Below are 22,258 nucleotides of genomic sequence, written 5' to 3'. Positions count from 1 at the left end.
CATGTCATTGTTGTCGTAGTAATGCTAAGTACACCATTTATGAGAAAATCTTTTTTGCATAAGGAGTGTCATATCATTGTTGTCATCAACTAATTATATCTTGTTACATAAATAAAAATATATTTATTTTAGCAAGTTCTTCTGTCACACCATATTACAGCAGTATTTAATTAGTGGGTGATACCATAGCATTAAGGTATTTCGATCCTCACATTTGTAAGGGCACCAAATAAACACAGAACAATCAATTTATGAACTTCACTTCATTTCATCTGTATAACTTGAAATTATTTGGTTGTGAAACAGGTATTGGAATTAACAACTTGGAATTGTTTTAATGGAGAATGGTAGTAACAAGACCGTGTTTGAACTGAGTGTGAAGAAAGGAGAGCCAACCCTGGTTCCTCCTGCAGAAGACACAAACAAGGGTGTATACTTCCTCTCCAACATGGATCAAGACTACAAAACAGTTTCCACCATTTACTGCTTCAAATCAGAGAGCAAAGGCAACGAGAAAGCTGTGGAAGTAATCAAGGAGGCCTTGTCAAAACTTCTTGTTCATTACTACCAGGTTGCCGGGCGAATCACATTTAGCTCGGAGGAAAAAATGATAGTGGATTGCAATGGGGAAGCTGCTGTTTTTGTTGAGGCAGAAGCCAACTGTACCATACAATATATAGTTGGCAAAACAGAGCTAGGTCTTGTGGAACATAGAAAGAAGCTGGTTCATGAAATTCCTGTTGCCAATAATAACACACTACTACACTTACCATCTCTAGTGGCTCAGGTATTCTCAAGTTATTCCAATTGTTTTTATTTAGATAATATCTCAATATATATATATATATATATATATATATATATATATATATATATATTTGATTCCCCTGAATTACTGCTATAAATATTATGTTTCAGGTGACAAAATTCAAATGTGGAGGATTTGCTCTAGGGATATGCGGGAACCATGCTATATTTGACGGAATTGCTGCTACGGAATTCGTAAACTCATGGGGTGAAATTGCCAGAGGCTTGGTCCTCAAGGTTCCTCCATCCCTAGATAGAACCATACTCAAAGCTAGAAACCCACCCAAGATCGAGTTTCCTCATTACGAATTCATTGAAATCGAAGATATATCAAACACTGCAGACGTATAAAAAGAAGAAAAAATGGTATACAGATCATTTTGTTTTGACCCTGACAAGATTGAAAAGCTTAAAATGAAAGCCATGGAAGATGGGGTTGTGGCCAACTGCACCACATTTGAAGCACTCTCGGCTTTTGTGTGGAAAGCTCGAACTCAGGCTCTAAAACCAAAACCTGATCAACAGACTGTTGGAAAAATATATGCTTAATGTGACTTTTAAGATATAACAACCCTTATACTAATATGTCATGAGATAATTAACAATATGCTAATAAATCATTAATTAAATATGTAACTCTATATTTAATTAAATATGCAAAATAAAGCAATAAAATAATAATAATATGCAAGGAATGAACCTGGACCGAGGTTAGTATTAGATACTATATCCTTAAGACAGATTCGCCCCGCTATGGTGCTAACGGACTCAGTGGCGTTTATCTCCCAGGATACAACGGTCTACATCCACCAGTAGCAGCACTACAAACTCGTGGATACGGCGAACCTCCTCCGTGTAATACTCTCTCTGACTCAAAAATGCATCTATATACTATATAAATGCTGAATTGGGTGTAATCCGAACCAAATGGTTTGGACCAATCTTAATATGGCTCGATGAAATTGGATTAGGGTCGAAGTGGCTCGAACCACTTAACCTATGGTTTGAACCCACTTGGGTTGGGTTCCAGTCTAGAGAGGGAGATAGAAGAAAATGAAAATGAATTAATTGCAAATGATCCAAAGGGGGGTATTTATAGAAACAGATATACCTTTTCGGATTGGGTGTATCTTTTCATTATTGGACATAACTATTGCAATAGGTTGCAATGGTTCACATGGTGTCTGTTCACCACTAGACACATCTATTCTAATAGGTTGCAATGATTCACATGGTGTTTGTTCACCAATAGACACATCCATTCCAATAGGTTGCAATGATTCACATGGTGTCTTTTCGAGTGGGTGCAACCATGGGTTATGATGGTTCGGAAAAAGGTGTAACCCTTTAAAAAAAAAAAAAAAAAAAAACTAAAAAGTGGTTTTTTTAATTTAAAAGGTGTAACCCTTTAGAAAAACTAAAATATGGTTTTTTAATTTAAAAGGTGCAACCTTTTAGAAAAACTAAAAAGTAGTTTTTTTTAATTCAAAAAGCCAACCACCCAAAAAATCCACTCATTTGTGAAACCCATTTAAATAAGCCCAGCCCAAAATTAGGCCCAATCCAAAATTCCAAAAAAGAATAATCTGGACTTTACAATTAGGCCCAAGCCCAAGCCCAAGCCCAAGCCCAAATCATAAACTCAGTTTATTTAAATTTCAATTTGTTTCAACATTTTTTCCATGTAGGACAAACACTTCCCACCTTTTGCATACCCATTTAGGCTTATCAAAACACCACACTTTGGAGCTAATTTCTCATTCATCCGGAAACGGATTTTAGAAAGTAAATATACCACATTCATCTCCTTACGGAGAGAAACGCGCTTGTCTAGAGATCCGTAAAAAATTATTAACAGAATCTATTTCAAATCTCATCCAAAGTTTATGTTTTTAATGCCCCCGTTTCCAACAATCCCCCACATGAATGGAAATTTGCGTAAAATGCAAAAGATGATCATGCAGACACTAGAGAGAGTATAGTCGAAAAGTTACTGCATTAGGATAAGTGGCTTTTGGCTTTGAACCTTCCCTAGTGTATTGCTATCGGATTTACTGGCTAACCAGTGAACGCGATGTCTTGAACTGTTCAGCCGTTTGTGTAAACCAAGACAATAACAAACACACAGTAGCTTTCCTCACAAAGTTGGTTCTCATTGTTGTGTTCATTTTGGCCCTGAACAAGTCCTGGTATTCAATGAGTGCTCTAGAAAACTTAGCCTTTATAGTTCTCATAGAAGCGGCCCCACTTCACACTCATATAGGTGACTTCTTATTAAGAGTATCCTACCAAACCCCACTTGAATTTTCAAGGTATAAGAGTCATTAAAAACGTAGCTTATCCTGATCATCGCTGTAGGTAGCACTGTTTCATCATAGAAATGGGTAGAAGATTTATATCTTCCTAGTGCTTCTGGTGAGTCACTCAGAATTTCTGTTGTCCCTTTGAACCTAGATCTTGGGATCTCCAGTCAACTAGGTTGGGTTTCCATTAAGGTGACTTGTTAGCTTTCGGCTTTAAACCCCATTCCCCTCGATGAACTGTACAATTGCTCTCTAGTACAACCTTCAATTTTATATGTGGCCACAAGGTTGCGTTTAGAAATATTACACTCTGCAGAGATTTCTCCAGGTGAGAGCAACTGTATACTTTGTGCCCTAAAATTGCTTATTGTTAGCAATATCATTTTCTTTAGTGGCACAGGTGTAGACTTACTTTGAATTGTCCTCTAGGTGAAATCTATTGACTTCCCTATTTGATTTATTCAAAGTTTCTAACTTTGAGTTATATTAAGAATATAGAACTACACCTTTAATATAAAAGACATATCCACTATTGGATTTGAAGTCTTTAATATCCCATATCCAGATTGCATCACTGTTACACCTCCAATTTAGTTAGATACCTCGATCTATGCAATATTGGATTTAGGGTGTATCTCAACTACCCAATTTATTGTTTTTTAGTGATCCGATCCTAGATTGAAAATGTGCAATTAAACACAGTTATTAAGATGCCTTGCAATCTCAACCAATGATATACTTCGGCTAGTATTTATATTTGAGATTTACATCTACAAAAGTTAGCTAGGCTTTTGTTATCATAACTAGTATTATCTCAATCTCACTCTATTGAGAATATACTATGTTATTAGAGGTTAAATCTTTCATATCAAATATACTAATTAGTATATCATTAATTTTTTTTTTTTTAAGGCATACAATGACTTATACATCACATTTATGTCATTGTCTTGGTACTAACTTTAATCCACTCAATGACTTATAAGCTTGCACACTTTACTCTTCAACTGGAACAAATAACTCGACTCTTCCGCTGGAAAAAAGAACTTTTCTAGTTGTTCCATAATATTTTCCTCATAAGAAACAATATGCACTATTGTTATAATACTATAAATGATTTTTGGTTCTATCCAAAATTTCTTAGGATTAAGAACCCTACATTTATAAGTATTTCTTATTTGGTGAGGTAACTCATAGCAAATTTTATCTATGGACAATATCCCCCCACAACTTTGAGATAATCCTGAAGTTTTATCTCTAATGTATTTATTATGATTTTTCAACTATGAAAGTACCATATATTAAATACTTCACCCCATCTACCTTATTAAGGTTCCATATTCGCTTCTCAACAAGTATATATAACAGTCTCTAGTGCATATGTACTCACTTTATCTTTAGCATTTTCTTATAATAATTCACTGACATTACCGTGAATTAATGCTAAAAATATTAATTACAATGGGCTCTAATTAATATTTGTTTTTACATCTTTTATATTTATAATTGAGTTATTCATGTTTAGGTTCATGTTAAGTCAGTCATATTAACATGTAACCTTTCATATGTTGCACATCACATAACTCAATCATTTAAGCAAATAATTATCTTATTATTTAAGCTTTGGATATAATCACCACAGAGTGAGCACTCACTTCTCAAGTATTATTACACACTCTTCTCATATCTCACTACTAAATTATGATGAGCACCTACTTTTCAGTTATTACCACTGGCTTGAAGTTAAGTTTGTTTAGCTAGCAATTCTAGTAGCTTATACCTTTAGTACACACTTATCTAAGTGGTCTATCTTGGTAGTAGAGTAATTTGTTTTGAAGAATATTCTTCAAAAACTACTACTTTACAAGTAGTATTATTCCCTTCTACATGAGCAGATATGATGTATAACTCAAATAGCTTATGGCTAAAATGGCTACTCATCACCCTCATATATATATTTTTTTACTATCAAGTTAAGAGCTAGAACCAACTGACAGTTTTTCATCTTCCTCTTAGGTTCTGTGTACCTCATTAATCATTTTAGCTTATACCTAAGCTAACTAGTTTGCAACTCAATAACATTTTAATTTTTAGCTAAATTGTATATTAGAGCTAACTAGCTTGATTTAGCTTGTCTTGGTGTACTTGCTTAGTGTATTCATAACATTTTCCATTAAATTCTTTCGAGTTATTAGAAAATTTTCTCTGATTCAGCCCATTTACAGCTATACGTGTCTTAAACACGAGTATAGATCGTTTTCCTTTGACTATCAGAAGAGTTGACATAGTTGGACTAGTCCATTCATACAAAATTCAATAATATCACATATTAAATAAATTATGTTGTAAATTTGAATTACAATACACATTAAGTAATTCAACTACATAGTTCAATATTTATAATATCAAATGAAAGTAAACATTTATAAAAATAATATTAAACTTGCATAACAATATAGTTTCATATTATATCACATGATTAATTATATCATATAATTAATATAAGAAATAATAATAATCAAGAGAAGAATTTGCTTCCTTAAAGCTTTGTGGCTTATTCTCCAATAAACATGCTAGAAAATCAGGAATAAAAGATTTAGACGTTCTAGCCTTTTTACTACCTCTAAGCTCATCTTTATTTTCATTGTATGATTTATGCACAAGGAAATGATATGTAATACTGTTATGAGCATTACCTATCAAAGGTTTTATGTGTAGGGACTGTGCACTTGTAGCTCGCCTAGTGTGGTAGCCTGTTAGTGCCTCTTGCACCCGTCCACGACACACTCACCTACAAGGTTGTCACATTTTAGGTCCACTCTAACCTTTCATAGGAGTAGGATCTGCAACCTTAAATAGACACCCCCACACTTTTAAGAATTTATAGAAAGGTGTTTTCAACCTTTCCATAATTCATATGATGTCACATTTCTAAGGTTTCATCTTTGCTTCGTGGCAAATACACATAACGGTATCTTGTGCAACCAATGATAAAAGTAACGAAGTACTTTTTTTTTTTTCACCTCTAGTTGGTACATGTTTAAGGTAATGTCATATACTTCATAATATCATATTACAAAATTAAATAATTTAACCAATATTGAATAATTCAATAATCTACTTATATAACATGCTTCAATTTCACATAATATTGAATGCATTAATATTTAACATATTATCATATAATAATGTATATAACATTATTTTATCATATCTCAACTATTAGTATAATATCTACTTATTTATATCTTAAATATAAACATATAATAAAATCTACGCAAGGAACGAATCTGTCTTAAGATTGTTGGAAAAATATATGCTTAATGTGACTTTTAAGATATAACAACCCTTACACTAATATGTCATGAGATAATTAACAATATGCTAATAAATCATTAATTAAATATGCAACTCTATATTTAATTAAATATGCAAAATAAAGCAATAAAATAATAATAATATGTAAGGAATGAACCTGGACCGAGGCTAGTATTAGATACTATGTCCTTAAGACAGATTCGCCCCGCTATGGTGCTAACAGACTCAGTGGCGTCTATCTCCCAGGATACAACGGTCTACATCCACCAGTAGCAGTACTACAAACTCGTGGATACGGCGAACCTCCTCCGTGTAATACTCTCTCTGACTCAAAAATGCATCTATATACTATATAAATGCTGAATTGGGTGTAATCCGAACCAAATGGTTTGGACCAATCTTAATATGGCTCGATGAAATTGGATTAGGGTCGAAGTGGCTCGAACCACTTAACCTATGGTTTGAACCCACTTGGGTTGGGTTCCAGTCTAGAGAGGGAGATAGAAGAAAATGAAAATGAATTAATTGCAAATGATCCAAAGGGGGGTATTTATAGAAACAGATATACCTTTTCGGATTGGGTGTATCTCTTCATTGTTGGACATAACTATTGCAATAGGTTGCAATGGTTCACATGGTGTCTGTTCACCACTAGACACATCTATTCTAATAGGTTGCAATGATTCACATGGTGTCTGTTCACCAATAGACACATCCATTCCAATAGGTTGCAATGGTTCACATGGTGTCTTTTCGAGTGGGTGCAACCATGGGTTATGATGGTTTGAAAAAAGGTGTAACCCTTTAAAAATAAAATAAAAACTAAAAAGTGGTTTTTTAATTTAAAAGGTGTAACCCTTTAGAAAAACTAAAATATGGTTTTTTAATTTAAAAGGTGTAACATTTTAGAAAAACTAAAAAGTAGTTTTTTTTAATTCAAAAAGCCAACCACCCAAAAAACCCACTCATTTGTGAAACCCATTTAAATAAGCCCAACCCAAAATTAGGCCCAATCCAAAATTCCAAAAAAGAATAATCTGGACTTTACAATTAGGCCCAAGCCCAAGCCCAAATCATAAACTCAGCTTATTTAAATTTCAATTTGTTTCAACATTTTTTCCATGTGGGACAAACACTTCCCACATTTTGCATACCCATTTAGGCTTATCAAAACACCACACTTTGGAGCTAATTTCTCATTCATCCGGAAACGGATTTTAGAAAGTAAATATACCACATTCATCTCCTTACGGAGAGAAACGCGCTTGTCTAAAGATCCGTAAAAAATTATTAACAGAATCTATTTCAAATCTCATCCAAAGTTTATGTTTTTAATGCCCCCGTTTCCAACACAGACAAGGCTCCTCTTGGCTGTTGACGGACGGTCTAGATCCAACCCACCAATGCCACAGAAGTTCGTTGGCAATGGGGTTGTCATAACAAATTGTCTTTGTAGTGCAGGTGAGCTAATTGAGAAGCCATTGTCATCTGCAGTGAGACAAGTTCAGGAGGCAATTATGGTGGTGACGGAAAGTTACATGAGATCTGCCATAGATTATTTGGAAGTAAATAAAAGAGCTAGACCTTCTCTTACTACAACACTTCTCATCACTACATGGGCTAGGCTGCCTTTCCACACCACCGACTTTGGATGGGGAGAGCCCCTAGTAGCAGGGTTTGCCGATCTCCCCGGGAACGGAGTAGCTATGTTCCTTTCTCAGGTGAAAGATAGGAAAAACATTTATGTGAATCTGGGTTTGCCAGCCTCTGCCATGGAGATCTTCCAACAACTTGCACAACTAATTTGATCAAGAGAAAACTTCCAGCTTCCTATTTATTATTAAAAAATTAGTTTTCCAGGGTGGGGTTTTCTTCATATATGTACTTGTGAGTTATGATTGACTCTGTTAATTCTGTGTAAAAGCATTTATTTTCTTCATATATGCGTTGTCATGTTGTATTGTATACATAGTAGGATCTGGGTATATATACTTATATATATAGAATTCGATGGTTGTTGAATGTTTGATTGTGAAGAATACTCAACACCACAACATAAAATGATTGTGGTCAACTGATACTTGGAGTCTGATTCCAATCAAAGGAGACGTTTGATTTGAATTTTGACACCAAGTCAGTCCATATTTTCAACCATTGAAGGATCCCATTGGTTACTTTGAATTGTTATATGTGTAAAAACATAAGAATTAATTACACAAACACCTTATGGTTAGACTATATTACACTCACATAGAATTTTGTGAACCAATTGTGACCCAGTGCATCTCTTGTATCTCTTCTATCCCTAAGAGCATCTCCAATGCTAAAAGTCATTTTCGCATGCCAAATCTATATTTTGACAGGTGCTATAATGTCAAAATGTTACATTTTAGTAATTTTGCTCCAATGGTGCATTTCATGAAAAATGCTACTTTTTGACACAACTACTATTCTTTTTCAACTACCATTACCACCACTACATTACCAAGTAGAACCTATATTCAATAAACACTTGAAACACTTCTAACACGAACCATGGAAATATTGAATCTAATACTAGAGTTGTACAATTGGAAGGTGGCCTAAAAAGGTAGAGATAACTTTGCAATATATCAAACTATCAATTCCTGATTATATAGCCCCATATCCTGTGACTAATTATTTGTGATGAACTTGTCACTTAAACATTGCTATAAAAAATTTTGCTTTAATTTAGAGATTAAAATTTACACCAGAAAGATGGTTCTGGGGCAAAAACATCATTACAACAGGACATTACATCCCAGCACTACATTACCAAGTAGAACCTATATCCCACCTCTTACATGGGGGCTTGCTGCAAACAGACTCATATATCCCACCTCTTCTTCACACGGAACATCAACACTGACGCTCTAATATCATCAAACACATTTTTTATTTATTTTTAATCTCAGATTATGAAATTATTTCTAACAACAGCAACAACACTGAAATTGAGAAAGTGTATATGTAAAAAAGATGAGAAAAATGAATTTCGAAATTGTTCCATTTATTTGATGGGAAAAAAAGAAAGCCAATCAACACTGAAATTGAATTGAAGACTGCAAAATACATATACACACACATGGAAATCAAATCAACACAAAACATATGCATAGAGAGAAAAATTTGGATCCCAAATACAAAGCCCATGCCGGATTTTAGAATGAAATTGAAATTCATTGGACAAAATACATAAAACGAGTATAAACAACAAATCTAACAAGAAACTAATATATTCCTGGTTGAATTGCTTAACAAAGATTCCAATTCCAGCTAAACACTTCAAAAACCCCAGTCCATAACCTCTGGGGAAATATACAACTGAACAGTAAATAATTGAATAAATTTTGCTAAATTCCCAATTAGGTTAACATCTCAATTAAACCCAAAATGATAAGAATAAACAATTGAATGAATTTTTCAAAATTCTCAAAATTAAGCCTTGCGAACAAAAATTAAAGGAAAAATAAAATAAAATAAAATTTAAAAATCGAATATGGGATGATCATTCGTCCCAATGGAGGCCGGCTGCAGCATTGCAACCGTTGTCGGAAAAAACTTAGGAAAGTGAAAGAAAAAAACAATTTGGTATATAAATGAGAAATTAAAGATGATTCTGAGACACACACAAATGAAGTGTATAGATAAATATATATGTAAAAATTGAGTTTTGTTTTGATTGGGAACCGAGAAAAAGAAAATGAGAAACCTGAGACGAGAAAATTCAAAGGCGATCTTTGAGATCTTGGAATTTCAATTTTTTCACTCTCTTAACATGGGGCTTTCCATTCAACAAAAAAATCATAACGCCACAAGATTTACAGATATCAAATTTGTAATGGAGAAAACAATCTGCAAACGAACACGATCAGCTTTCAACAAACCCTAGAAATAGCTTCCTTCTACAGTTTCAAAGCGACGAAGGAGTGGCTATGGTGTAGGCGAGTTGTCTATGGTTTGAGGAGAGAGTGTGTGGTGTAGGAGAGAGAAAGAGGGAGAGAGGAGGGCAGGGCTGAGGACGAAACAAAATGATCGGGATGCGGCTGTTCTCTTCTCTCTCTCTCTCTGTTGCCCTGCATAGGAACGAAATATCAGAAATAGCAAGTGTCATTTCTTGTGCTAGAATTGGCAAAACAATTGGCCAAGTTAAAAATTGGCAGGCTAAATAACAGCCCATTGGAGAGCCCATTTGAAGCCCATCTGCTATATTTTACAAATAGTAACCCAAATAACATTAGGTTGAAGATGCTCTAAGTGGATGAGAAGGTTTGAGTCTTTCAAAAGAGTAGAGTAGGTGTATATGTGGGTGGTGTGTGTAAGTTTCTTAAAAAAAAAAAAAAAAAAAAAAAAAAAAAAAAAAAAAAAAAAAAAAAAAAACCTTTTATATATTATAAAGGGATTATTACATATGAATGGTGTTAATGGTCCATATTTATCATTTGATGGAGCCAAAGTTTCATAGTTTCGAAAATTATGCTTTAGAGGTTTTACCACAAATATATTATATGAGATGATGCAAAATAAAAAGTTGTAGGCCCAAGAAGGAATAACGAGTTCACTTATAAATATATTTGGAAGGAAAACTCATTCCATCATCAAAGTGAAGTAGGAAAAAAAATCATGTTTTAAGGGGTTTTGCTATGTTACCTTTAGTGGGAGATAAATTCAAGGTTGAGATTTTTCAACCCAAGTTCAACCCTAATTATAAAAATGATTGTTCAAGCTTGTGAAAAATCGTGTTGGGTTCGAGTTTTTCAACCCAAATTGCACCCCTAGTTTTTCTCATATCTTGTTTAATGGCCCGATGCCCTATTTATAATTGTCTATTGAAATCAAGTTGGTTCAACCGATGTCGATAGTTGAGTCTCCTTCATCCTTAACAGAGTTCGTTGAGTAGATGTCGATGATTGAGATTTGCTCTATCATTAATAAAAGATTTCATTTATCCTCGTGAATATAATGACAACATCCTTTATTCTCATAAAGTTGACAAGAAATAGTGGTCGGTCATCATAGGGTTATTTTTCCCCCCATCAATTTCAATTACTAAAATGGATATCAAGAAATTTAAACAATTGAAATTTCAAATATACCCAGATCCTAATCCTTGTCGATTCCAAGGAACCACTTTAGTAAAGGAAATAAAGTAATTAGCACAAGCAATAACATATCCGTTAGCACCTATGCTCAAATTTGAAGAAGAAAAAATGATATGTCACCCGTGTATTCACTTTATTTAAGGGTTTGTTTAATGAAAAAAAAAAAAAAAAAAAAAAAAAAAAAAATTGAATTCTTTTTAAGAGTTTGGTTAGATAGATTTTTTAAGAGTTTGGTAAGATAGAAGGTGAAAATTTTGAGAAAGATAAGGGCATGTTTAGTTTGTAACTCTAGAACAGTTTTTTGTTTTCAATTTTTTGAAAAAACTTTGTTTGTTTCAATTTTCTCAAAAATTCAATAATTGAAAAGTCTGTTTTTAGATAACTGTTTTTATATTTCTCTGAAAATAGTTGTCTTTTGAGTTATTGAAAACTGTTTTCAGAGTTGCAAACAATGTAGATCTTAGAATTTCAGCATTTTATGAGTTTTTCCAAAACATTTCTTGCATGAAACACAATGAAATTTTTAGGTATACTTGATTTGTAATTTTGAAAACAGATTTCAAGAATTTAGATAATAGAAAGCTATTTTCATATAATTATAAGAGGCAATTATATGAAAATAAATTTTTTTATAACTGAAATTTTAGAAAACAATTTTTAAAAAATTGAACCAAATTGAAATTTTTGTATAGTATTTAGTATTTAATTTCTTGAAAACAAAAAACTATTATCAAAATTACAAATCAAACAGACTTTTACATTCTAACCAATCACATACACCTACACTCAAATAATCAATTATAAATTATTATTGAGTTGGCATAACTAAGTGTATAAAAATTAAGATAGCATCAAAATTAGTAGTTTCTTGATACACATCATATGGGAGGAAAGAACAATCCCCACGTGAATCATTGATGGGGGTGTTGGGAAACGTGCAAATTTTTAAAACTTTTTGAGGGATTTGCAATCATAGATCTTGATTCATTACATGGAGACAAGTTTTATGCAAAGATAAATAAAAGATGATGCATAATTCAATAAACAGATTGAATACTCACATCAAAGGTCTGAGTAAACCTTTTGAACTTTCCTCTAAAGTGAATGTTCTCACTTATTGTAGATCCCTTTAGCAAGATCCTTTCTCCTTCTTTTTGATTATTATCTTCCCTTTATGAATCACCAATATGCCTTAATGAATGACCTTGGAATCTAGGCTGGTGGTAGCCTCCTTTAGAAGAGAAACAAAACCCTAAAATCTAGAGAGAGAAAGTGTATTCCTTTTTCTTGTTCTCCAAGTCACACCTAAAATATCCATGAACTCATGAATATATAGGCAAAATAAAATAAGAATAAGGAAACAATAAATCATTCTCCATCTCTAATTCAACTTTCTCAATCCTAACATGACTCTAATATCAACTTGGGCTATTGGTGAGAATCCTTTTGGGCTTACTATTTTCTTGGCTCTTATAAATTAATAATTGGTCTGGTCCATTAAACCATGGACCCAATTCAATTAATTCATAAATTAATTTCTACTCCACTAAAAGAAATTAATTGCACTCCAATTAAATAGTAAATAACCTCTAAGTCAATGTTGCACTTTGACCCCTCTATGCTTAATTATTTATCGGATAATTAAAGCCATCAATCCGACAACATAATTAATATAATTATTTTGTTACCTTTGATTATTTCCGGCTCGATCACAATAAAATATTTATTTGACAAAAAATAATAATAATTTATTAAATAAATATATATATAAAACATTTGTCTAAAACATACGAAGGCCTTCGAATTTAATTTGTGATCAACCATAATCAAAACAAAATAAATACAAATAGCACTGATGCAAATATTGAGAATATAGACCTCTAATTATTAATTACATAACTACCCAAAGTGTCGATCTAAGGATCCTGAGGTATCCGCCGAGCAAATCAAAGTAATTATTAATTAATAAAAGAGTCTATACTTCTCTCATGCTTGAGAGTCAAAAGCCATGACTGTGATAGAGAGCAATTGCATACGACAGCTCTCGCAATATATCTCAATCTATCGTGGACTCGGTTTAAGTCTTAACTAATTAAATGTCCATCCATAATTACCGACTTTAAACCATTTATGATTACTAATTTATATCATAGTATTAATTGCCATTACATACATATATAAATATATTTTGTAATCAAGCGGACACCATCAATTCCATAAAGAATCGAAAAATAATACATTCCATTCACCAATTGTATAATGCTTTAATAATAATATCCAGACAAGAAACCATGACTTTTACAATCCAAAATTAGAATTTGCTATGCTAGGGCACACATATCCTAACAGCTCCCACTTGCACTTATAGCCAATTCAAATCACATCTAACTCCCATGTTCTCCATATGACGATCAAACATCTTGATCGGTAAAGCCTTTGTGAATGGATCAGCAAGGTTATGTTCCGATGCAATCTTGGCCACAAGTATATCTCCTCGCTTTACTATATCACGGACCACATGATGTTTCCTCTGAATGTGTCTTGTTCCTTTATGAAATTTTGGGTCCTTGGTTTGGGCTATAGCTGCACTATTATCACAATGAAGCGTCATAGGCCGATCTATATGCTCCACAACCTCCAGTTCAATTAGAAAGTTTCTCAACTAAACAGCTTCTTTTGCTGCCTCAGAGGCTGCAATGTATTCTGCTTCCATGGTTGAGTCAGCAGTACAACCCTGCTTGACACTCTTCCAACTAACTGCCCCTCCATTGAACTTAAACACATATCCAGATGTAGATCTCCTGGCATCTGGATCTGATTGAAAATCAGAATCCGTATATCCGACTGGAACCAGATCATCACCTCCATAAATGAGCATTAGATTCTTAGTTCTTCTAAGGTATTTTAAGATATTCTTCACAGCTGACCAATGATCAAGTCCAGGATTGGACTGATATCTACTGACAATCCCTACCGAGTAGCAGATGTCCGGTCTGGTACAGACCATGGCATACATGAGACTACCAACTGCCAAAGCGTATGGTATCCGTCTCATTTGCTCAATTTCCTTATCAGTCTTGGGAGACTGGTCATTAGAAAGAGCCAACCCATGTCTAAATGGCAAAAACCCTTTCTTAGAGTTTTCCATTCCAAACCTGATCAGAACTTTGTCAATGTAAGACTCTTAAGACAAGCCTATTTTCTTTTTAACCCGATCTCGCATAAGCTTGATCCCAAGAATATAGCTTGCTTCTCCAAGATCTTTCATCTCAAATTTATTGAACAACCACCTTTTAACTGATGACAATGCTTCTACATCATTACCAATGAGCAAAATGTCATCAACATATAAAACAAGAATCATGATGACATTACCCTGTTTTTTCTTGTAAACGCAAGGTTCAAACACGTTTTGTTCAAAGCCAAATAATTTAACTGCCTGATCAAAACAAATGTTCCATGTGCGTGAAGCTTGCTTAAGTCCATAAATAGACCTATTCAACTTACATACACAGTCCTCACGACCTTTAACCACGAAACCATCTGGTTGCCTCATGTAGATGTCTTGTTCAAGATGGCCATTTAAAAATGCCGTCTTAACATCCATCTGCCATATTTCATAGTCATAATAAGCACTAATGGCCAAAAGAATGCGAATAGATTTAAGCATTGCAACTGGTGAGAATGTATCCTCATAATCAATACCTTCACGCTGAGTGAAGCCTTTGGCAACCAATCTAGCTTTGAATGTCTCAACATTCCCATCCATTCCTCTCTTTTGTTTGTAGATCCACTTGCAACCAATGGGCTGAACCCCACTAGGAAGTTCTACAACATCCCAGACTTTGTTAGAATACATCGATTCCAACTCTGATTTCATGGCATCTTTCCAACGATTCGCATCTATATCAGTCAACGCTTCCGCATAGCTTACTGGGTCCGACTCATGCTTATCGGGGACGGCCTCATAGACCTCACCCAAAAGTGTGAGTTTTTCGGGTTGGATGATAGTCCTCCCACTACGCCGAAGGACCGGTGCAGGAATCGATGTACTAGATGATGGTAATTCTACAGGGACTTCTTGTGTCTCATCGTTCTCAGTATTTATATTAGGTGTGTCCACAGGGGGTATATCTGACGTGCATACCATCTCCTCTAACACTATTTGGCTACTAGGTTTGTGATTCATAATATAATCCTCCTCCAGGTAAACAGCATGAGTGCTGACAATAACCTTATTGTCCCTGGGATCATAAAATAATCCACCTCTAGTGCCCTTAGGATAGCCAACAAATAAGCATGCATCTGATCTTGCTTCCAACTTATCTGCCTGTTTCTTTCGCACGTGTGCTGGACACCCCCATATATGCATGTGATTTAAACTAGGTTTACGTCCAAACCACAGCTCATATGGCGTTCCTGAAACAGCCTTGGATGGAACACAGTTCAAAATATACATCGCTGATTCTAAGGCTAATCCCCAAAATGATAGAGGTAATGTAGCAAAACTCATCATAGATCTAACCATGTTAAGTAAAGTTCTGTTTCTCCTTTCTGCCACTCCATTCTGTTGAGGGCAGTCAGGTGCGGATAACTGGCGCACAATACCCTCATTGACCATATGATCCTTGAACTCCCCCAAGAGGTATTCACCTCCTCGATCAGATCGAAGTGTTTTGATAAGTTTACCTAATTTACGCTCCACTTCCGCCTGAAACTCACGGAATTTTCCATAAGCTTCTGACTTGTGTCGCATTAGGTAAATATATCCAAAACGTGAATAATCATCAATGAAAGTGATGAAGTACTCAAACCCTCCTCTCGCTTGGGTGTTCATGGGACCACACACGTCTGTGTGCACCAACTCTAATTGTTCTTTGGCTCTATCTCCTTTGGCTGAGTAAGCCCTTCGAGTCATCTTTCCTTCAATACAGGATTCACAAGTTGGCATAGGCTCCTCTGCCTCACTAGGTAATAAACCTTCTTTAACCAACCTTTGAATCCTATTTTGATTGATGTGACCCAATCGTAGATGCCAATGATACAATGAGTTTGGAGAAACTGCTTTTCTTTTAACATTCAATCTAGATGAAGTTGCATTTAATTCATAATTTTACATTTGATATGAGCTAGGAGTTAAAACATATAGATTATCTTTCAATGCACCAGAAGTTATAACACAACCATTTAATTTAATTAAAACATTTTTTCCAAAAGTAAAAATATAATTTTTGCAAACCAACGAAGAAACTGAAATTAAATTGTGCCTAACATTTGGCGCATAAAGACAATCTTCTAAAATAAGACTCCTCCCACTATCAAACTGCATATGAACCACTCCCACTGCTTTAGCTTCCACCTTGGCATTAGATCCCATATGCAAGTATATCTCTCCTTCATTGAGGCTTCTGGACTCCTGGAATCCCTGCAATGAATTGCAAACATGATTAGTGGCTCCAGAATCTATGCACCAGGAATCTATAGATTCAACCACATTACATGCCTCAACAATGAATATACCTTTTCCCTTGCCTTGTGTGCGAAGTATTGGGCAGTTAGGTTTCCAGTGACCCGGTTGACCGCAATGGAAGCAGTTTCCTTCGCCTTCAACCCGCACTTTCTTCTTTCCCTTATCCTTTTGGATTACTTTGTTTGGCACAACCACAGTTTTGGCACCATCCTTCTTCTTTTTCTTGCCCCTCCTCTTGGGCCTAGAAGTAGATGGTCCAGCAGACTGAGTGTAGTTGATAGATGCACCCTTGCTTTTGTTTATCCCTTCAAAGGTTACCAACTCATTCAATAGTTCAGCGAGTGTGTACTCAAGCTTATTCATGTAATAATTAACCCTAAAAGAGTTAAATGAGTCTGGCAATGAAGCGATAATCATGTTAACCTGAAGTTCACCATCCAAGTTGCATCTAAGGATCTCCAGTTCATTTAAAAAACCAATCATTTTTAAAGCATGTTCCCGAACTGAAGTACCTTGGACCATCTTAATGGTCATCAAATTTGTCATAGCATTTTGGCGTGCGCTCTTACCAATTTGCCCAAACATTTCCTTAAGGTTAAGCATAATGTCTGCAGAAGTAAGATATTGAAGATGTTGACTTTGGAGTACATTCGAGAGTGAAGCAAGAATGTAGCACCTAGTCATCTCATCTGCTTTATTCCATTTCTTAAATACTTCATGCTCCTCAGGAGGATCCTCAGGCAAAGGTGGAGAAGGTCTAGGAGTAGTAAGCACATAATTCAACCCCTCATATGTGAGTACAATATCTAGTTGCCTTTTCCAATCGATATAATTAGGTCCAGTTAATCGATTTTCTTTTAGTATGTTTGCAAGTGGACTGAATGGACTAGTCATGATAAATCTGAAAATAAAAGCATTCATACAATAAATAAAGTGAATAATAATAATCATGCAAGTATAAAACAATTAATTAATTGTGGGTCCCTTAACCACATTGCATGAAAAATCGGACAATCAATATGCCAATAACTTATCCGGTTGGCGGAATTCATTATTGCTTATTGACGAGAATAACTCATTATTTCCATATCTCTTTAGACAATGCCTTATCTAAATATGAAATAATTCCCGATTAGATTTAACCTTTCTAAAATCACCTAATATAGACCACTCCGTTGGGGAGCTAATACTATTGATTTTAGATTGAGTGTATAACATAATTAATGCTCCAACGGAAACACAAATATTAAATATATTGCCATTAATAGCTTAGACTCTTTAAATCATGCGTAGGGCCTTATTTTTAAAGATCTAACTATAATGGTTATTTAATAAATATATTTTCGTGAGACAACCATTCTTGTAATCTAGACTCTTTAAATCATGCGTGGAGCCTTATTTTTAAAGATCTAATCATAATGGTTATAATTACGAAGGCCATGGGGTAATGTATAAAAATCCCCGCTCCCACTCAATTTTTAATAATATAAAACTAGGGTTTTTAATTCATGATTTAATGCATGCAAAACGCCTTGATTTTAATCCAATTAAATTTAGAAAATATATGGATTTTAAATGATTCACTAATCTTTAATTTGAGGCAAAAAATAATTTTTAAAAATAATTTTTCTGTTTCCCAATAAATGCCATCAAATTAATTAGCAATCTAATCCAATTTATCTTCATAATTTAATTAATATAAATCAAGCCATTTAATTAAAAATCATGGATCCAATGCATGAACAATTATAACAACTATTAAATTATTCCATGCATCAAATAATAGACAGAAGCAATATAAACGGCCAATGGATTCAGCTTTTAACATTTAAAAACTATTCTTGCTGTACGGGCATCCTTCAATTGTCTGTAAACACCCATAGGAAGCTTGTACGCGTCAGGAGAAGCAAAACACCGCTTGGAACGAGCCCGGAGGACCCCACACGCGCTGACACGCGCCTAGGGTAAGCTGCACGCGCTCCCACGCGCCCAGGGCAAGCTGCACGCGCCCCCACGCGCTGGCACGCGCTTGGGGCGCGTGGAACGCGCCTCCACGCGCCTTCCCGCGCGTGGAGTCTACCAACTCCTTGGCTGGCGCGTGAGATCCACGCGCTAGCTTGTCATTGACCAGCCCACTCCTGGCGCGTGTGGAACACGCGCCAGGCTCACCAAGCCACTGCCACACCTGATCCGGGCCACCTCCGACGCCTCTTCTCGCCGCCGGCGAAGCTCCGGCCACCGGAAAAACGCCGAAAAAAAATTCAAAAAATCCGGAAAAATTCCAGAAAATTAAATTAAGTCTCAAAAAATTCCTGAAAAATTCGGAAAAATTCCAGAAAATTACTGAAGCATAATTTAACCCTTTCGGACCCTCTTGAAGCTTCATAGCATCCTTTGATGAATATTACATGGCTTTACTAAATACTTACAATTTGAAATACAATGGAAAAAATTAAATTACATCATTGAATTTTCAAACGGCTAAAACAAAGCCTTAATTACATTCATCCAAAAATAAAATTACATTCTATATACCTATAAGCTTCATCCATGGCCCAAACACACATCATCATCCATTCAATACATACATCAACATGTATTAATATATATCAACATAATAAATCATACATCAACATATATCAATAATTTTATATATGTATATATAATTTGGATCCATGAATATGATTTTATAAACACATGTTCTCTAGTAATGAATCAAACCATGTGCTCTGATACCACTGTTGGGAAACGTGCAAATTTTTAAAACTTTTTGAGGGATTTGCAATCATAGATCTTGATTCATTACATGGAGACAAGTTTTATGCAAAGATAAATAAAAGATGATGCATAATTCAATAAACAGATTGAATACTCACATCAAAGGTCTGAGTAAACCTTTTGAACTTTCTCTAAAGTGAATGTTCTCACTTATTGTAGATCCCTTTAGTAAGATCCTTTCTCCTTCTTTTTGATTATTATCTTCCCTTTAGGAATCACCAATATGCCTTGATGAATGACCTTGGAATCTAGGCTGGTGGTAGCCTCCTTTAGAAGATAAACAAAACCCTAAAATCTAGAGAGAGAAAGTGTATTCCTTTTTCTTGTTCTCCAAGTCACACCTAAAATATCCATGAACTCATGAATATATAGGCAAAATAAAATAAGAATAAGGAAACAATAAATCATTCTCCATCTCTAATTCAACTTTCTCAATCCTAACATGACTCCAATATCAACTTGGGCTATTGGTGAGAATCCTTTTGGGCTTACTATTTTCTTGGCTCTTATAAATTAATAATTGGTCCGGTCCATTAAACCATGGACCCAATTCAATTAATTCATAAATTAATTTCTACTCCACTAAAAGAAATTAATTGCACTCCAATTAAATAGTAAATAACCTCTAAGTCAATGTTGCACTTTGACCCCTCTATGCTTAATTATTTATCGGATAATTAAAGCCATCAATCCGACAACATAATTAATATAATTATTTTGTTACCTTTGATTATTTCCGGCTCGATCACAATAAAATATTTATTTGACAAAAAATAATAATAATTTATTAAATAAATATATATATAAAACATTTGTCTAAAACATACGAAGGCCTTCGAATTTAATTTGTGATCAACCATAATCAAAACAAAATAAATACAAATAACACTGATGCAAATATTGAGAATATAGACCTCTAATTATTAATTACATAACTACCCAAAGTGTCGATCTAAGGATCCCGAGGTATCCGCCGAGCAAATCAAAGTAATTATTAATTAATAAAAGAGTCTATACTTCTCTCATGCTTGAGAGTCAAAAGCCATGACTGTGATAGAGAGCAATTGCATACGACAGCTCTCGCAATATATCTCAATCTATCGTGGACTCGGTTTAAGTCTTAACTAATTAAATGTCCATCCATAATTACCGACTTTAAACCATTAATGATTACTAATTTATATCATAGTATTAATTGCCATTACATACATATATAAATATATTTTGTAATCAAGCGGACACCATCAATTCCATAAAGAATCGAAAAATAATACATTCCATTCACCAATTGTATAATGCTTTAATAATAATATCTAGACAAGAAACCATGACTTTTACAATCCAAAATTAGAATTTGCTATGCTAGGGCACACATATCCTAACAGGGGGAGGGTGGACCATTCTATTTATTCACTGCCAAAAGCTGTGGATAGCAGTACAATAACACCTGAAATGAAATAGGTTTGGACACATTCACCATTTTTATAAAGCAGTTGAGAAAAAGATAGATTAGTATGGGAGTACTGGGAGGAGAATTGATGCGAGAATAGAGCTAGATAGAAAAGTAAAGAAGGGGGAGGTGGCCGGTGATGCAGGTGGCTGGAATTGTCATCTTTGTCCTCCTCATTGGGTAGGGGCGGAGGTCCTCATTGGGTAGGGGCGGAGGGAGGGGTAGGCGAGCAGAGGCAGGCCCCCCAAAAGAAAATATTTTTTTTATTAGTATGTATAAAAAAAAAATTAAATTAAATTAAATTAGTACTCTTGGCCCCCGCAGCATATGGAAGGAAAAGAAAAACTAGGCCACCCGCCGCACACAGACTCTCTCAGTCTCTCTCCTTCCCCTTGTACCTGTTACAACAGCATGGCCACACGGCCCACACCAATTCCACTCCCTCGTAACCCTCTTGTACCTGTTGTTGTTGGGGTTGTCATTGCAAGTGGGGTATGTTTATTTTTTATTTATTTTTTTTCCCTTTGGATCATGGAATTTTTAGAATTTTTTTTTGACTAATTTTTTAATTTAATTTTGCTGGTGAGGTAATTGAATCTGATTGATAATTTAAAGAATAATAATTTGTTAATGGTTAATTCTACATGAGTTGGTTTTAATGTTGATCCATATAATTTTAGGGAGTGGTCATTTGAAAAATAGCAATTATGTTTGTTATATGTGTTAATTCCAGATAACTTATGTATGAATATATGATAATTTATGCATTGTTTTATAGGCTGTAATTTTATTTTTTAGTGTGTGTGGTTTATATTGTTTAATTTAATTGATTCAAAGTAGAGGTGAGATCAGTGAGAACTCTTCAATTACTTACCAAAAAGGAGAAATGACCTCTTCAATTATGTAGCTCTATTCTTCTATTTTCAAAGAAATTTATATCTAGAAATCTGTTATATGTTGCTCAATAAAACAAGTGATTTTGGACTGGAAATATGATTTTGACCTGGAT

The 22,258-nt window shown here is 34.5% G+C and overlaps 1 pseudogene; it reads left to right on the top strand.

The window, feature by feature from the left end:
- Positions 1-337: 337 nt before the first annotated feature.
- LOC132268348 (omega-hydroxypalmitate O-feruloyl transferase-like) lies at positions 338-8,236 on the top strand (annotated as a pseudogene).
- Positions 8,237-22,258: the final 14,022 nt, after the last annotated feature.

Source organism: Cornus florida, unplaced genomic scaffold, assembly GCF_030987335.1.
Source record: "Cornus florida cultivar Cherokee Brave unplaced genomic scaffold, ASM3098733v1 CherokeeBrave_3.0.0_Hap2_Chr08, whole genome shotgun sequence".
In the NCBI taxonomy this organism is placed as follows: Eukaryota; Viridiplantae; Streptophyta; class Magnoliopsida; order Cornales; family Cornaceae; genus Cornus; species Cornus florida.
The sequence above is the reverse complement of the archived record's forward strand: the minus strand, read 5'-3'. Positions and strand labels throughout refer to the sequence as shown.